The following is a 15681-nucleotide window of genomic DNA, read 5'->3' on the forward strand; positions in this document are numbered from 1 at the left end:
TCAATCAGCCAGCCCTTTGATTTCTCCTTAATGACTCTCCAAAGCTCCATGAAGACATTCCAGTCATCAAACCATACTTGTGCTTTTTCTTTCTTTGAAGGTTTCAGCAGGGACCTTCCTGCAGTCAGACTCTGGTCTGTGTGTGTTCCCATGACACCAGTTCAGAATTCAGTAGGTTTGACAACCTCGCTCTGCAAACAGGTGGTGGCATCATGAGGTGACTCGATGCCCCGAGTTTAAATCCGTATGTGACACCATTTTCCTTCACCCCACAGGTACAGGGCAGCTGATCGACTGCGATATAGCAGTTGTGTATGGAAATGTATGTTTGGAACATGGCGCAAAAGCACTTGTCATCCTCCAGCTTCATCGCTGGGGAAGTGACTTTTGCCCAGTTCAGCAAACAAGGGCTGGTGTCTCTCCCACAGCCTTAGGTGTTTCAGAGAATATGCTCACTCCATCTGCAGGTTTATTAAAAACAAATACATTGAAAAGAACAGCTAAACTCAGAAAAGGAGGTCATTCCCTCTGAGGCACTCCAGGTTATCTATGGATACAAAGATACAGATAAATAAGGTTGTTTGGCAAATAAGTATTCAAAGTGGGAGGAAAAGTTCTGCTTGAGTCATGGATGCTGCGACTACTTGGTCCATCTCCAGGCAGCAGCAATGATGCAGATGCAGAGGTGATGGTGGAGTTGCTCAGGCATTCCATTAAGTACCTGCATAATGTTTTGCTAGCTGGCAAGCAGAATGACAGACTCCAGTCTTATGACAGTGTTTTCAGCCTCTAGTTTTTCATTATTTCTGGATTTTCACTTTATGAGGCAGAAATGATCTATAAAATATGTCAGCTCTCCTTCCCTAGGAAATAACCCATAGTAGCTTTTCTTGCACTGCGTTAGGTACATTCATAATACTATTAGTCCTAAACACTTCTTAGAACAGTTATATCACTGAGACATCAAATTGTTTTCTACATGTTTCTTTCAATGGCAGTTTACTTTCATTTTGAGGACAACGGGCACGTTGTCCCATCATACCGATTTCTTTTATGGTATCTTTAACATGGTACTTGATTTTTGTTTACCCCTCCCTTACCCAAAAGGCTGTTGTTACCCACAAAATTTGATAGTTTGTAGAACACTGAAATGAGTTTCAAAGCAAATTTGTTTCCTGGCAACAGACCTGTGTTCCACAACCCTCAGATGATTGTCATGATGGTCAATGCGTGACCTAAAGATCCCTGTTGCCAAATCTTGCTCCCATGAATGTTAGCTCTGTCACTTATCATCATAGTGGAACACAGAAAAACTGTTACAGTGAATTAATCAAAAAGAAGAAATTATGTGAAAATTTAACTCAATGCTTTGGTCACCATAATGACATGAAAGGTCAGATTGACAGGAAACTCCCAAAGGTTTACAGATTGCAGTTAGAAAACTGTATTGAATAGTAACAATTCACTGAAGCTCAGAACTCCGTGTTTAATCAGAGGTGTGCAAAATATTTTTTGATAAACACAAAACCTTCAAAATGCAAATATTTCTCTTACTTGTGCTTTTTATTCAGAATTTCAGGAAAAAAAAAATCCTGTTTTGTGGGATATCTTGGTTGCTGCACATCTCTTTCAGCAAAAAATGAATTTATTTTCCTAAGGACTTTAAAATTAAATTATAATTTCTCAGCATTTAGAAGCACTTGGAAAAAAATGTGGAATTTGAGAGAACATGAAATCACTAATTAAAAAAGAGGTAATGTTCACTTCATGAAAGATAAACCCATGAAGGTCACCAAGTGACACCTTTGTCACAGTCATAGTGACCCGAGAGAGAAATTGCACTGGTTTGCGTATTAACTGTGTTTTATCACAGGTGTGGTGTCCCCAAGCTGCCCCAGGATAAGGGTATCATTGTTAAAATAATTTGGGTGGGTTAAAAGATGCTCCTTGTTAAAAACCAAAAACCCAAAACCCTCCAAAAACCCCCACAAACAACAACAACAAAACCCCCACAACACTCACCGCCCATGAATTTTTATTGGAATTTCACTGTATCCCATTTTGTGAACATTTACCTTTACGCTATATAGTACAAAAGGGCAGAGAGTGTGTAGCTGTTGAGACATATGTCCCGTTTCCGTTAAGTGTAATGCCTTTATTGTTTGTGTGTCAAGATATAAAGACTTCTTGTTCACATAATGGATCCAGCTGGTTGGGTGGGGGGCAGGGAAGTTCTTATAATAAAAAGGCATTTGATTGCTGCTGGGATCCTTGTCAGTAAAATACTCAAAGATGGTTAATTGGACATTAATGTGTCAGATTTTCAACAAAATAACAAGAAATTTGCCAAAAATAAAACCCGAAGGAAACATGCCTCCAAATTTTACAACAAAGCTTTGTTTAAAATAGGAGTTAAAGCAGCTAAGATTTATGACATGTTGACATAACTGATGGTAAAGGAGTTGGCTGAAGCTACGGGTGTGAAGGTCCAAATGAGAACATCTGCATTAAGAAGCTAATTCTCTTAAACATACTGATCAAAATATTAATGCTACGTGTAAACACAAGTGCTTTATCTGACAGTGATTTACATTTGGAACGACCTAATCCAGCTATGCACTGCATCTTTATTCATTACCAGCAGCCTTTACTTAACACTTCATGCCCGCTTGCACAGGTGGACAATCTACTCAGAGTGACTATTGTGTTTATGTTATTTTTTCATAAGCAGGGTTTGAAATTTGTCAAACTGCATCATTGTTTAACTATGTGCCAGTCAAAGGGAAATTGCCAGATGGAGCGGCTTTCCCCTAACCTTGCTCCAGGCAATGAAATTACACATAGGCCACAGTCTTATGTCAAGTCTTTAAAAAAAAAAGAGTCAAGCCATGAATAGGTATGACTATGTGCATTCACAAAACCTGGCTTTCTTATGCCACTAATTTTATATGAAGGCTCATGCCAATGGTAAATAAAACTTCATGTCCGTCATGTCACTCATTAACTAGGTGCTCATAATTTATGTATTTAAGGCTTGCTTGTCCGCCAAGCAATCAAACAGTAAACCATGTTTTATAGGTGTTAGTGTTTATAGAAACTGTAAATAAATGTCAAACAAAAAAAATCAGGTTTCAGAAAAATGATCAGGGTTAAGTCATTTATCATTGTTCCAACTGGAAAAATCTGAGAACCTGCCAGTGCCAAAGCAAATGTTTCCCTGGCTTTTTCTAACATGCAGCTTAAACTACCAGATTGTAGAATTCTATTAGCAGGATTTGATGAAATGGAAAATTTGCGGATCGTGTGTTTCAGCTGAACCTCTCACTCGAAGGATGGGGCAAGCCGGCTCTTCTTTAGGTGGTGGCCTTTCCTTGTTGTGACTTGTTGCTTTTTTTCTCTTTGTGCTTAATACCAACGAACAGTTGAGGTGACTTGGGCAGAAGCTGCTCCAGACTGTGGGCAGAGGTTCTATGCAAGCGAAGGAACGCTGGTGTGAACCTCTGCTCCGTCAGCCAGCTGTGCTGGGCACTGCTGGTTTGCTGGGCCCAGTTTGGGACTGTTCCCTCCCATACTGGGTACACGAGGAGGGAAGGACACACAGACACCTGCTGCTTGGTGTTGTCACGTTGCTGCTCTCCATTCCAGTTCATTCTCACTTAAGATCCACGCTTGTGGACTGCCGGGTAACAGCATATTAGAGCTGGTTGAACCTCTGTCTCTGGAGTTGCATATTGTATGTGTTAGCCACATGCATTTTGGCTAGAAGGTTTGAAAATGAGGAGATTTTGGTATTCCGAGGCTTTTTCTGCTGTACATTTGTACTGCAGACCAGATGTTACCGTGACTGCCACTAGGTCCCGAGTCGAGTGCAGGACCCGTTGTGCAACAGAGAAACACATTTGCAGTTTTCAGTGCAAACCATCTGTTCGGTGGTTCTAAAAAAATATATGTAATTCTAACCTTTTCTAGGTTGATTTGTCTATAGACTTGCACTTAGAAGGAGCTCCTTGACTACTTAGAAGTTCATGGAGAATCACCTCATCACATGGAGCAGGGATGCTGTTTCCCAGAGGAGGCAAAGTGAACAGCAACCATAAAGAGGGAGGAAATGAAGTTCAAAAATCAGTACAGTGCTGTATCCTACAGGAAAAAAGAGCCAAGTGATCAAAGTGTAAGTGGAGATAGTCATATACCTGTTTCCGTTTTAAATGTGAGGGAGGTAATTTGTGCTTTGAGAGTGACTGTCAAACAGCCTACACATGGGCTTGTGTTGAGTGTTGCACAGATTTTTAAATTAACCTTACTATCACAGCCATATTTGCATCTCCATGGGTGGAGGCATTCACTGTGAAACTAAAATAATCAGTCAGACAAGCCCGTGCCTCTAGATCCTTGCTGAATAGCTCCTGATGTTTGTAAAGGGGTTCCTGGAGATGTGTGGGGCAGGTGACCCCGATCTGCTGTGGCTTGAGTTGGCAGCCGACCCCGGTGGTGCCCGGTGTCGGGGTTTCTGGAATACTGCTCACGGTCTTGTGCCTCGTGTTCCCCCATTCCTTGTGTTAACTGGGAGGGAAAGAACTTCTTATCAAGTCTATCCATAGTGTAGAATTTGTATATTTTTAATAGCCAAGGAAATAAGATAATACATCCATACCTTTGTCCTGAGCCAGAAGATTCATGCTGTAAATTGTCTTGGCTCCATTGATGCTGGTGGGGTGGAATGTGTTCATGAAAACCAAAGGTACTGAGGAGCTGTTTGATGTATTAAAGGCTAAGAACTGCGCTACAAGGTGATGACTGTGAAAAGTATAAATAATCTGTGTTTGTTAAATTGAATTCAAGACATTGGTTATGTTTATGTAGTCAGTCTGTCATATACTTGAGCTCAAACTAGCCTCTAGTTGCATACTATTGATAAATAACAATTGTTTTTCATGTTATCCTTTCTAATTTTGTCTTCTCCCTGTATATTAAAATAAACTCATTTGGAGCCTAAATTATTTTTTTAAATTGTCACTTCAATTTTTGTTGGTTTTGCACAAGCTTTGGAAAACATTGACTGAGAAAACGTGCCTTGGCACATCCAGCACAGGCCCCTCGGATGCATTTACGAGTCCTGTTTCAACAGCCACGGTGAAGGGCGTGTGACACGCCAGCCTCAGTATTTCCTTTGTGTCGTTCTGCCCGCTACAGATTACTTTAGTTCCAAGTTATTTGAAAACTCATCCAAATCAAACAAATAGACTCTCAACGTTTTGAGCATGGTAATGTGTGGTATCCAATTTCACGGTATTTCTTGTGAATTTTTAAAGCTGTGTTATTTCCGCCTCTTTGGCCAACTTCCGAGGCCTTGACTGAGGGCTCCCTTGCAAACTTTCTGAGCCATACTGTGCACCTGTATCAGAGACCAGCCCCGAGGTTTCCACTTCATTCTTACTCAGCAAAACTCCCATCAACTCTGCTCGGATCTGTGGCTCGTTAAAGCCTGCAGGGAAGGTCCCGTGGTTGGAAAGACTCCGGTGTGCTCTGCAGTTATTATTCACTGTGCATAAATGGGACAATTTGAATGTTATATTGTGGCTCAAATTAATTTACTGATTTATGAACGGCATTTTAAAATATATAGTAAGGTATATATAGCAATTGGACAACTTCCTCAGACACACGGTGTGAACTGTAGGGTTGTCCTGTGCAGGAACAAGAGTTGGACTCGATGGTCCTTGTGGGTCCCTTCCAACTCAGGACATTCTCTGATATCTATTCCATGTTTTCTTGCTTTTTGAAGATAGCCTTTGATTCTATAGGTTTAAAAAAACATAGGCAACAAATATGTTCAAACAGCTCAGGACATAATTCATGCCTTGTAATGCATGTTTTGAAAAATCAGACCTTTTTCTGGCTCATTACCCAGCCTGTAGACTTGATTTTTTAATTAATGTAAGAACACTTTCTTTATGGCATGTTCGTGTTTACCCAAAAGTCACATCATTTTTCAAATTATACAAGGTGTCAGTGCTGAGGGTAATGATCTTTATTGCTCACATTCCAAAAGGACCACTGCTACATTTATTTATTTATTTATTTTCCCTAAATCTGTCTAGGAAAAGGAAGAATCAGAAATGGTTTTCCCCTAGTAGCTTTTGTGTGTTAGCGAGCGCTAGACATAAAAGTCGCACAGAAAAGCCAATAGGTCTGCGTTTATAGTTGTTGGGAATAGTTGGGCTCCACCGAGTGACCTGCAGCCGATGCCCACGTGTTGTGGTTGGGACTCCGGCCCCGTCCCGACGTGGTGGGATGTTTGTGTTTCTGGCAACAGCTCCTGCTGGATAAGTGGAATTCTTATTTGCTCATAGTGGAGCACACACAATGGACTAAAGACAGTCTAAGCATAAGCAGACACTGTTTCTGGTGACTTTCATGTGTCTGAAAACCTGGTTGCTTCCATTACGTATTCCTGATTTTTCGCTTTATTAGGTGAGATCATACTGTGGTGAAGAGTGGTGTACAGAACTAGTTAAGGGTTCATCCTGTTAATTTCTTCTGATGATTACAAGAAACTCTGGAGTTTTGATAATCTTACAGAAGTCAGAAAAAAATTAATCTTTCTATTTTTTTATTGCTGGAAGCAGGGTTTGGGGCTGAGGTTGTGTTATGAATAAATGCTAACAGAGCGACCTGTGCTTCTGTGTAGGTGAGTTGCCTGATCCAGGACGGGGACACATCAGTGCTACCCTAACAGAAACACAACAGGATTGCGAGAAGAAAATGTATTAATAAGTACTTTGCAACAAGACTTTAGAACAATCAGCTGCAATTTTTTTCTTGAAAGCATCTGATTTTATTAACTCTGATTATTTTCAGAGTGTGAAAGCTCTTGGATTAGAGATGCTGTTAACCTTTATTGTCCTAAGCACCCAACAGCTTTCATACATTTGTAATTTTGGTTCAGCTTACATAATACTTGCTGTTACAATCAAGTCTGAAAGTACGAACGCTCCTCCTTGCACTGTTTTGCTAAGGCGCGCAGTTGTGAAAATCAAAAAGGAGGGCAGGGGAGCTGGGTGTTGCTTTGGCAATCTTTTATCAGTGCTTACTTAGGTCTGCCTTTGATGTTGTCAGTATTTGCACAGTGTTTCCTAAGTCATCAGCGTCAGCAACATGTATGTTTGTTGGTGAAGAAGTCAGCCCATGGTTGTGTTTTGCAGCTGTCTTGGCACGAATCCTCACTTCTGTTTGTTCCTCCAGTGATGTTAAAGCTGCATTGAAATGGAAGCATTTGGCTCTCACCCCACCGCAGGATGATCCTTTGGTGATGTGGAGCTGATGTGGATTCTCCTGACAACACCCGTGATAGTCCTGCCTGCCCTCCAGCCCTGTTCCTCAAGCCAAGGCTATGGGCCACGCTGCACCTCAGGAACACCCCACTGTCATTAATTTAATTATCATCAGAACTTGGCAGCCCCAAGAACGGAGAAATGCGAGTGATTCTTGGCTCCTAAATAATATTTTTGCAGAGCAGGATCATTGCCCTTGTGTTTGATGAGGAACGCCTTTGTAGATTTGCTGTACTTGTGAAGGCTCAGTGAATGTCTAAGTTAAGACCTATTAATCAGCTGGTGAGGGGCTGGAGCACAAGTGTGATGGAGCGGCTGAGGGACCTGGGGGGTTCAGCTGGAGAACAGGAGCTGAGGGGAGACCTTATCACTGTCTACAACTGCCTGAAAGGAGCTTGGAGTATGGAGGGTATTGGTCTCTTCTCCCAAGTAGGACAAGAGGAAACGGCATCAAGTTGTGCCAGGGAAGGTTTAGCTTGGATATTAGGAAAAATTTCTTCCCAGAAAGGGCTGTTGGGCATTGGAACAGGCTGCCCAGGGCAGTGCTGGAGTCACCATCCCTGGAGGCGTTTAAAAGGCATTTAGACGAGGTTCTTAGGGACATGGTTTAGTGACAGAGTTGGGTTATGGTTGGACTCGATGATCCTGAGGGTCTCTTCCAACCAAAATGCTCCTCTGATTCTAATCAGAGTTCTCTAATCTTGTTTCTTGATGATTTACTGACTCACTTTCCTCCTCCAGTAGAGAACAGCTCTTTTACTGCTTTGAAAAAGTGGGATAAGACTGAGTTCCAGGTGTCCATATTGTTGAAACAATACACAAGAGTCTTTCTTAACTGTAGGGGATGATTTTTTCAGTGTAACTGGATTTAGATTCTGGATTGTATGAGTAAATTTTTACTGGTTATTTTCAGTCACTTTCAGAGCTTGTGCAGACTTTTACATGTTTGTGTGTACTTGGTATGGAAACAACCTTCATACCCCGAACAGCAACCATGATCTTAGCGGACTGTTATGGAATGGTGAAGCCCATGCTACAGCCATGAATTAATGTCTAATAAAAATGTAAAAAAGCATCACCTTTTTAGCCAAAAAGTGTGATTCCCTACATTTCTTGTGTTATGAAAACTGATGAGTAATCATACCCTGTCCAGCTTCTCTCTAGTCTCTCTAAAGTATGTCTCAACACTGAGGCAAACAAAGTACTACCAGAGCTGAAGCTGGGATTCTATATTTCCACTCTCCTGTTTATTCTTCTTGCTGAGAACTTTCTACCTTGTGGTGGAGCATCACCGTACTTGTCAGCTTGTTCCTTTTAGTGTTGTTCGTTGTTGTAATTCTTTTAAAACTCCCATTAGGCGTTTCGACTTGGTCTGTGGAGTGTGACATTCATTTCAACAATGAGAGAACTCGATACTGATGAGGAAGTTTATAATCAGAGGGTACTGCTAATGGAACAAGGATTTCAGGTCTTTAGGATTGCTTGTGATTTTTTTTTTCAGTGGAAATACTCTGAAATTCCTTCATCAAGCCCAGCTAATGTGGTATCACTATGTTGGGACTGAAGGCTCAAGGTTTTGAGTGTTTTTGAAAAAAAATAAGTGATTTTTTTGGTTGTTTTGCCAAACTTGTCTCTTAGCTTGCTGATGAACCATTTCACAGTGAACTATAAGAAATGCTGGAATTTTGTGGTGTGTAGGTGCTGTTCGCATGCAGTAAAGCAAGAACAGACAGAGGAATGGGGAGGGGACATTATCCAAATCTCCTTCAGCATCCAATCTAGAGCTGGAGTCCCTGAGGTGACAAAGTTTCTTGTACATCAGTAGTGAACAGACTGAGGAACATAATTACTGAGGCTAATTATTCTTCATGAACTGGGGATGTTGTAGCCACTGCTCAGCAGTTTCACCCTTAAAAGGCTGAAATAAAGCATCAAATAAAAATATGCCATGACGCAACTTTGTGGTCAGATATAAAAGTGTCTGCTTGAAAACGTTCTTGTTGCTAAGTGGGGAAGAAATATTCAAAACTACTTCCTTTTAATAAAAATCGGTTCATCTGGGGGCTGATTTGCCTTGCTTACCAGTTTTTCATCAGAGGGAGGGAAAACAGAGAATTGTTTCTCACAATCCTGGTATTCAGAGATGTACAACTACTTTAAATTGCTGGCAGACTAATGATGCTTATTTTCAAGAACTGTGATTAACACATGAATTAAAATGTTTATTTTTATGCAGTCCTACATATTATCAAGCTCTGTTTAAATAAACAAAAAACAAGCTTGCATTTAAGAACTTTTGTCAAATCTCAGAATGTATTATTACTCCTAATGATATTTCTAAGATTCACATATTGTTTTCACTTAGAAACGTTCTCATGTGGAGTAATCAAATTCTTAGATATTTCTAATGAAAGGAGAAATACTTTTGCCCTCATAAAGTATTTATATTCCAAGGTTGTTGTGTTTAAGTAAGTTTTTCTTTTGAGTTATCTAACTCCAGTTTTCTAAAACACTGCACGTGGTTTAGGTTTCACAGAATTTGTCAGCTCTTTGTTCACTTGAAATCAAGTTGGAAACTTGACATTCTTTCCCCTCCCAACTTATGTAGCTAAGCAGGGAGTGAGTTGGATCATCCTCTTCCCAGGATGGCCACGGTTTTGCTTGAAATCCCTTCTACTGTGTTTCTTGTGTAGTACAGCTCGAGGCAGCACCAGCAGCAGGGGCGTCACTGGGGGACAGGATGCGCAAACAGGTGGAGAATTGACCTCTGTCTGTGGGAAGGAGATGAGGGAGGGGGAGCCAATGTCTTCACAGAACCCCAGGCTGGTTGGGTTGCAGGAGCTCTGTAGATCCCCAGCCCAACCCCTGCTCACGCAGGGTCACAGAGCAGATCACACAGGTGGGTCCAGGGGGTTTGAATGTCTCAGAGCAGGAGACTCCACACCCGCTCTGGGCAGCCTGGGCCAGGCTCTGGCACCTCCCAGCAAACAAGTTTCTGCTCCTGTTCAGACCGACCCTCCTGTGTTTCAGTCTGTGCCCGTTGCCCCTCACCCTGGCGCTGGGCACCACTGAACAGAGTCTGGTCCATCCTCTGACACCTACTCTGAGATATTGATCCCATTGATCACATCCCTCTCAGCTTCTCTTCTCCAGCTGAACAGCCCCAGCTCTCTCAGTGTCTCATCACAAAGATGCTCCAGACCCCTCAGCATCTTTGTGTCCCTCCACTGGACTCCCTCCAGTAATTCCTTGTCCTTCTTAAACTGGGGAGCCCAGAACTGGCCCCAGTTCTGCAGATGTGGCCTCACCAGGGCAGGGCAGAGGGGAGGAACAACCTCCCTGATGGGGTTATTACTGATTCATGTGACAGCTTCTGAATTAAACTAATAGTGCATTGAATATTTTTATCATTGTCATGATGACCTTGATAGTAGTGCAAATTTTGGCAGATGGCATTAAATTTGTTAAGAAACTAGCCTTTATTTTGGCATTCTTCTCTCTCCAGAAAACACTGTGAATGGTATTTCTAGCATTCATAGTTTGCTTTTTTTTCTGCAGCTAATAGTTGCTTTTTGCATGTCACAGAGGCCAACTAAATAGCCATTTTATTTTTAGTTGTGCAAAGGATTGTATCCAAACATTAGCATGAGCTTGAACTGTTTAGAGCTTCAATTTTTAGTGACAGCTTTTTAGCACTGTTGACCTTGAGAGCATTCTGGTGTTTCGGGGGATAGAATGCCATTTTTCTCTTCACACATAATGAGCAGTGAACTCCTTGATTGTTGTTGTCTGTTCCCTCTATTGAGAGACCACTGCAGCCAACAAATCCAGTGTTTGGGGCTGCAATCTAAACAGAGTGATGCATTGCAGGTGCTTTCCTCGTCTCCTCACACCTCTCAAAAACATTAGGAGGGATTTTCAACTTCCTATTCAACTTTTAAATGGAGAGTCAGGTCAGTCTTTGGATTAGAAAACTAATAAATCTTCTGACTTCGCTTATTGTACAAGTATCCAGCTAATATCTACTGTTATCGTGGTTTGCAGTCCTATGCCACATTGACCTCGCTCCAGGCTGTTAGAATGATAGCTTAATGAATATGCCTAAAGACCCATCATAAATTGCAGGCAAAGAAAATGTCACTTCTCTGATGTTTGTGTATAAAAATTGGACCTTAAATTGCTTTCTCTCTTAATCATTCTTTGTTTGAGTTACCCTGTAGGTGGCCATTTCCAAAGATGGGAGCTCCGGTGCTGTAAATAAAGTCCAGCAGGATGCAAGGTGCTGAAAAGAGTGACTTCACTAGCTCTGCTGCTCCACTGCTGCAGTGAAATGAATGATTGTTGATTTGTATTTAATGCTCAATTTCCTCTCCATTACTACAAACCATGCAAGGCAGACCTCGTTTCAGGCTATTCAGATGAGAGCTCAATCTATCCGGTTTCACATCTGCTAAAAGCCCCCATGTCATGCTAATTACAGTCTTTCCCTGGAAAGAATTCAGGTTTTAAGACCAAAGAAAGATATTCCTATTTATAGCTAATGCTCTGATCTGTACGATTTGTTTTTTTGTAAGCTAGAATAACATTTTTGCAGTTGTATATACATTCAAAATGCAAGAGTGATACAAAAACACAGAAAACAAGTGTAATGGTTTGGCCTTTTCTAAGTGCTTTCCAACGACAAGTGTCACGAAACCCACAGTGTCCCTGCTTTAATTTTTGTGCCATAGCAATTACTTCTCCTTAGCCCTTGGTCTGTGCACCACCGTGGAGCACAAGGTAATGTCTGTACTCCCTCTAAATCAAATAGGTCTGGACAAATAAGCCAGATTAGCAGCGTAAGTCTTGAAAGGATCTTCTACCTTGTTGTGTCCAATCCTTTGTTTCTACAGGAAACTGTGACACGTGATCTCTTTTGCAATCAACCTCAATCTTAAAGATAGTTTATTCCCCTCTTTCTACCAAAAGCTTATTCTAGTTGTTGCTCAAGGGTTTTGGAAATGCCTGTCTAAATTTTAAACTAAAATTATTTTAATAATTTTTTATCCATGTGTTTTTCTGTGTCATTATACTATAGCTTGTGCTTTTCTTCTTTGGCCTTTACTTTGAATGTAAATGCTCTGGAAGTGAATTGGAAGGACTAGAGCTAGTAATTTAGCTGGGCAAAGGAACCGGGAGAGATTCCCCGAGTCCTCCAGTCTCCACCCTGACCAGCTACATGGGAAGTTCTGGAGTGCAGGTACAACAGGCCATCGCTACTGGGATGCTACATTCAACCTTGCATTCTGTAAGTGGTCAGGAGCAGATTCTTACGTTAGGCACAGGAACCTGTCAGGCACGAAATGACATTCCTAAATAGCAGCAGTCTGCAGTCCAGGGACTTTCTGAGCCAGAGGTGGTTTCTTGTTGCATAATAGCCCTTGATGATTATTTGCTCCACAAGTTTGAAAAGCCACTTTTGAATCCAGGCAAGCTTTTGGCGATCAGCATCACAGGGTCAGCTCTTCTGCAGCTTAATGCATGAAGACCTGCTGCCTTCTGTTTGTTTTGAACCTGCTTCTTATTAATTTCATATGATGCCTTGTATTTTTTCCTATTATGGGAGACAGGGAACAGTGGCTTACTACTCTCTGCCACAATTTGCTAAGTTTCCTTCCCTTCAGTTGTCTTTTGCAGTTTTCTTGCTGTTACTATAAAACATGAAGCTCTGCTATATTCCTCTGTCTTCAGTCTTTATCACGATCAGCTTTTGTTTATGTTGCATTTTATTCTGCTTCCATCTACCTTCATAACTTGTCCTGGAATCAAGAATGCTGTCGCAGCCAGTAACACGTTGCTGTCCACTGAATAGCTGATACCACTTTCAATGCAAAAAAACCACCGAACAACTTAAAACCACTACTGTTGGCTGATGTTCCTTCAGACTCAATTGGGAACAGTTTGGTTCCCCTCAGCCTGAATTTTTTTTCAGGTTTATGGGGCTTATCCCCCATTTGGTGGAGTTCTATTTCCCATAGCCTGATGCTGATAAAGCATCCTGCTTCATGTTCAACATCATTATCCTGACTGACAGCGGAGATAAACGTTCCTTCGCTCACTGTGTTTTCCCTGGATTGCCTGCAGTACTTGCCTTCTGTCTGTTCTAAAGTGGCTTCGCTTTGCCTTGTAACACGTCTTGCACTTATGATAGTAATTGCAGCCCTTTGTCTCATTATCATTTGCAAGCTGATGCTCCTCATTTGCAAGTCTCATTGCCTTCCGACGCTTCTGGGTATCATCGCTCTTGGGTCATTCATTCATCTCTTACATTCTATTTTCTTTCCTTACTTGCAATAGGCTTTTGCAGTCAGACTTTGTCTCCCTAAAGTAGAAACCTTCTCTGTAAGGTTTTGTTTATCCATGTTGTGCAAGTTAAGCACATCCGAGCAGTAAGAAGTTCCAAGTTTTCTCTGCATTCAGGACACAATTACAGCTGTTTTATGTTGTCCATATATTGTTTACCTCCACTACATTCACCAGGATTTTGGGTTCTGCCAATTCATTAACTGGACCCTTTGTCACAAATCAAAACTATCAATGTTTTCCAGTATGGTTTTGGAAATTGAAAAGCCAGTCAGAATAATAAGGGCACAATGTTTTTTAGTATCCTAAATGACCTTTTTCCCCCTGACTCAATGTGGGGATTTTCATGCTTGTTTAAAGTGTTGTTCTGTAATCTAGCAATGCTTTTCCTTTCAAAAAAAAAATTAAAAAAAGAAAATTATCAGTCTTTCTGGTTTGTAAGTCAGAAGGATGAAGTCAAGGATTTGCTCCTTCAGGCTTTAATCTCACAATTAGTGTTGGTGACACGCTGTTAGAACAAATACTAGAGAGCAACACAAAAACCGTGAATCTACCTTTATTGGTTCTGTGGGATACTAGAAATGAAAGTTCTTATATTAAACAAGACCTACAGATGAAGTGGAAGTTTCAGTTTTTCTGAGTGTGCACTTGAATGTTGAATAGATGGCCAAGTCTTCATGCTGTGAACATAATGAGTAATTTCCCCCTTCTTTTTGGCTGGATTTGCCCTTGAAATGGGAAAAAAAGGCTGTCTTATTCTAACTCAGGAAACAAGACATGTCAGGAGCAGATTTTTTTTGTTTTATATTTAAAATAAATGTCAGAAAAATATTGCAGAAAATAACCAATTGCATTAAAAAAATGAGATTTTTCTATTGAAAATAGAAAATTCCCTGTTGGAATTTGGGAACTTTCAAAGGCACTTGTATTGCAGGTGTCTTAGGCCAGATTCTAAGTACCCAAAAGAATCCGATTTTAAATACCATATAACGTTACGTGATGCATCGTTTCTTTGTGCATGCTTCAACTACAGCAAATTATTAAATACATAAGAGCCTTTCTTTTTAAAAAAGAAAATCTACTCCCACATGGTCACTTGCCTGTGAAATACACATTAGGTTTAGTGCTTGTTTATATTACAGTGAAGTGACCCCTGTAGATGGCCCAAACTAACAGCCTCATAATACTTGGGAAAAGAATAGAGAAACATTTAACTCCTTCACAAGCTGTAAATGGTGGAGGGGAACTTGTTGCTAGTGGGAAAAGAGAAAACACAACAACGATGAAGAAAAATCAATGAGAGATGAAGCCAAACAGAACCTAACTGGTATTCAGTCTTCTAGATGTGATGAATGGGATTATTTGTGTCTGATCGATTACGTCGTTGTCATTTTGGTTGCCAGGTCATGCAGATTTTATGCTTTTGGAGAGGGTGTTTTTCATACTGTTGAGATGTGTCTGCAGGATGATGTGCATTGCACACAAACATGCTTCCGCACCTTCTATGTGAAGTGTGGTTAAGCACTTTTTCTTTTTGCCTTCCCCCCCACCCAGGAAATCACAGTCTAGTCTGTAAAATACTACAGATTTACTCCTATCACACAGTCGTGACAGGAAACGATAACCTGAAGCTACCCAAGAAGTTTGAAGTAAGCTGTTAAAACCAGTTTGCTCTGGTTTTGGCTTTTGGGGAAACGTAGAATACTGTTGGCAGAGAATATCCAATAAGAAAACATTTCTGTAATGTAATGTGATCAGACACCGTCAACTTGGAATGTTGTGGCTCATTATAAGAGAAAAACTAATGTATACACTTTAAATCAAAGCCTTGAGACAATATGGGCAGTTCAGTATCATTCAAATTCAGTATTATAAAAATTAATTAGCAGGCTAAGGAGAACCTGGCAGTGTCAGCTGAAGTTCCTGGCCAGGTGTCCTGGTTTCATCACTGATTTCCTTTTGTATAAGAATCGTGTTTGCTGTGATCAACACATTGAACCTAGAT

The sequence above is a fragment of the Streptopelia decaocto genome, assembly GCF_964273445.1.
Source record: "Streptopelia decaocto genome assembly, chromosome: 8".
Lineage (NCBI taxonomy): Eukaryota > Metazoa > Chordata > Aves > Columbiformes > Columbidae > Streptopelia > Streptopelia decaocto.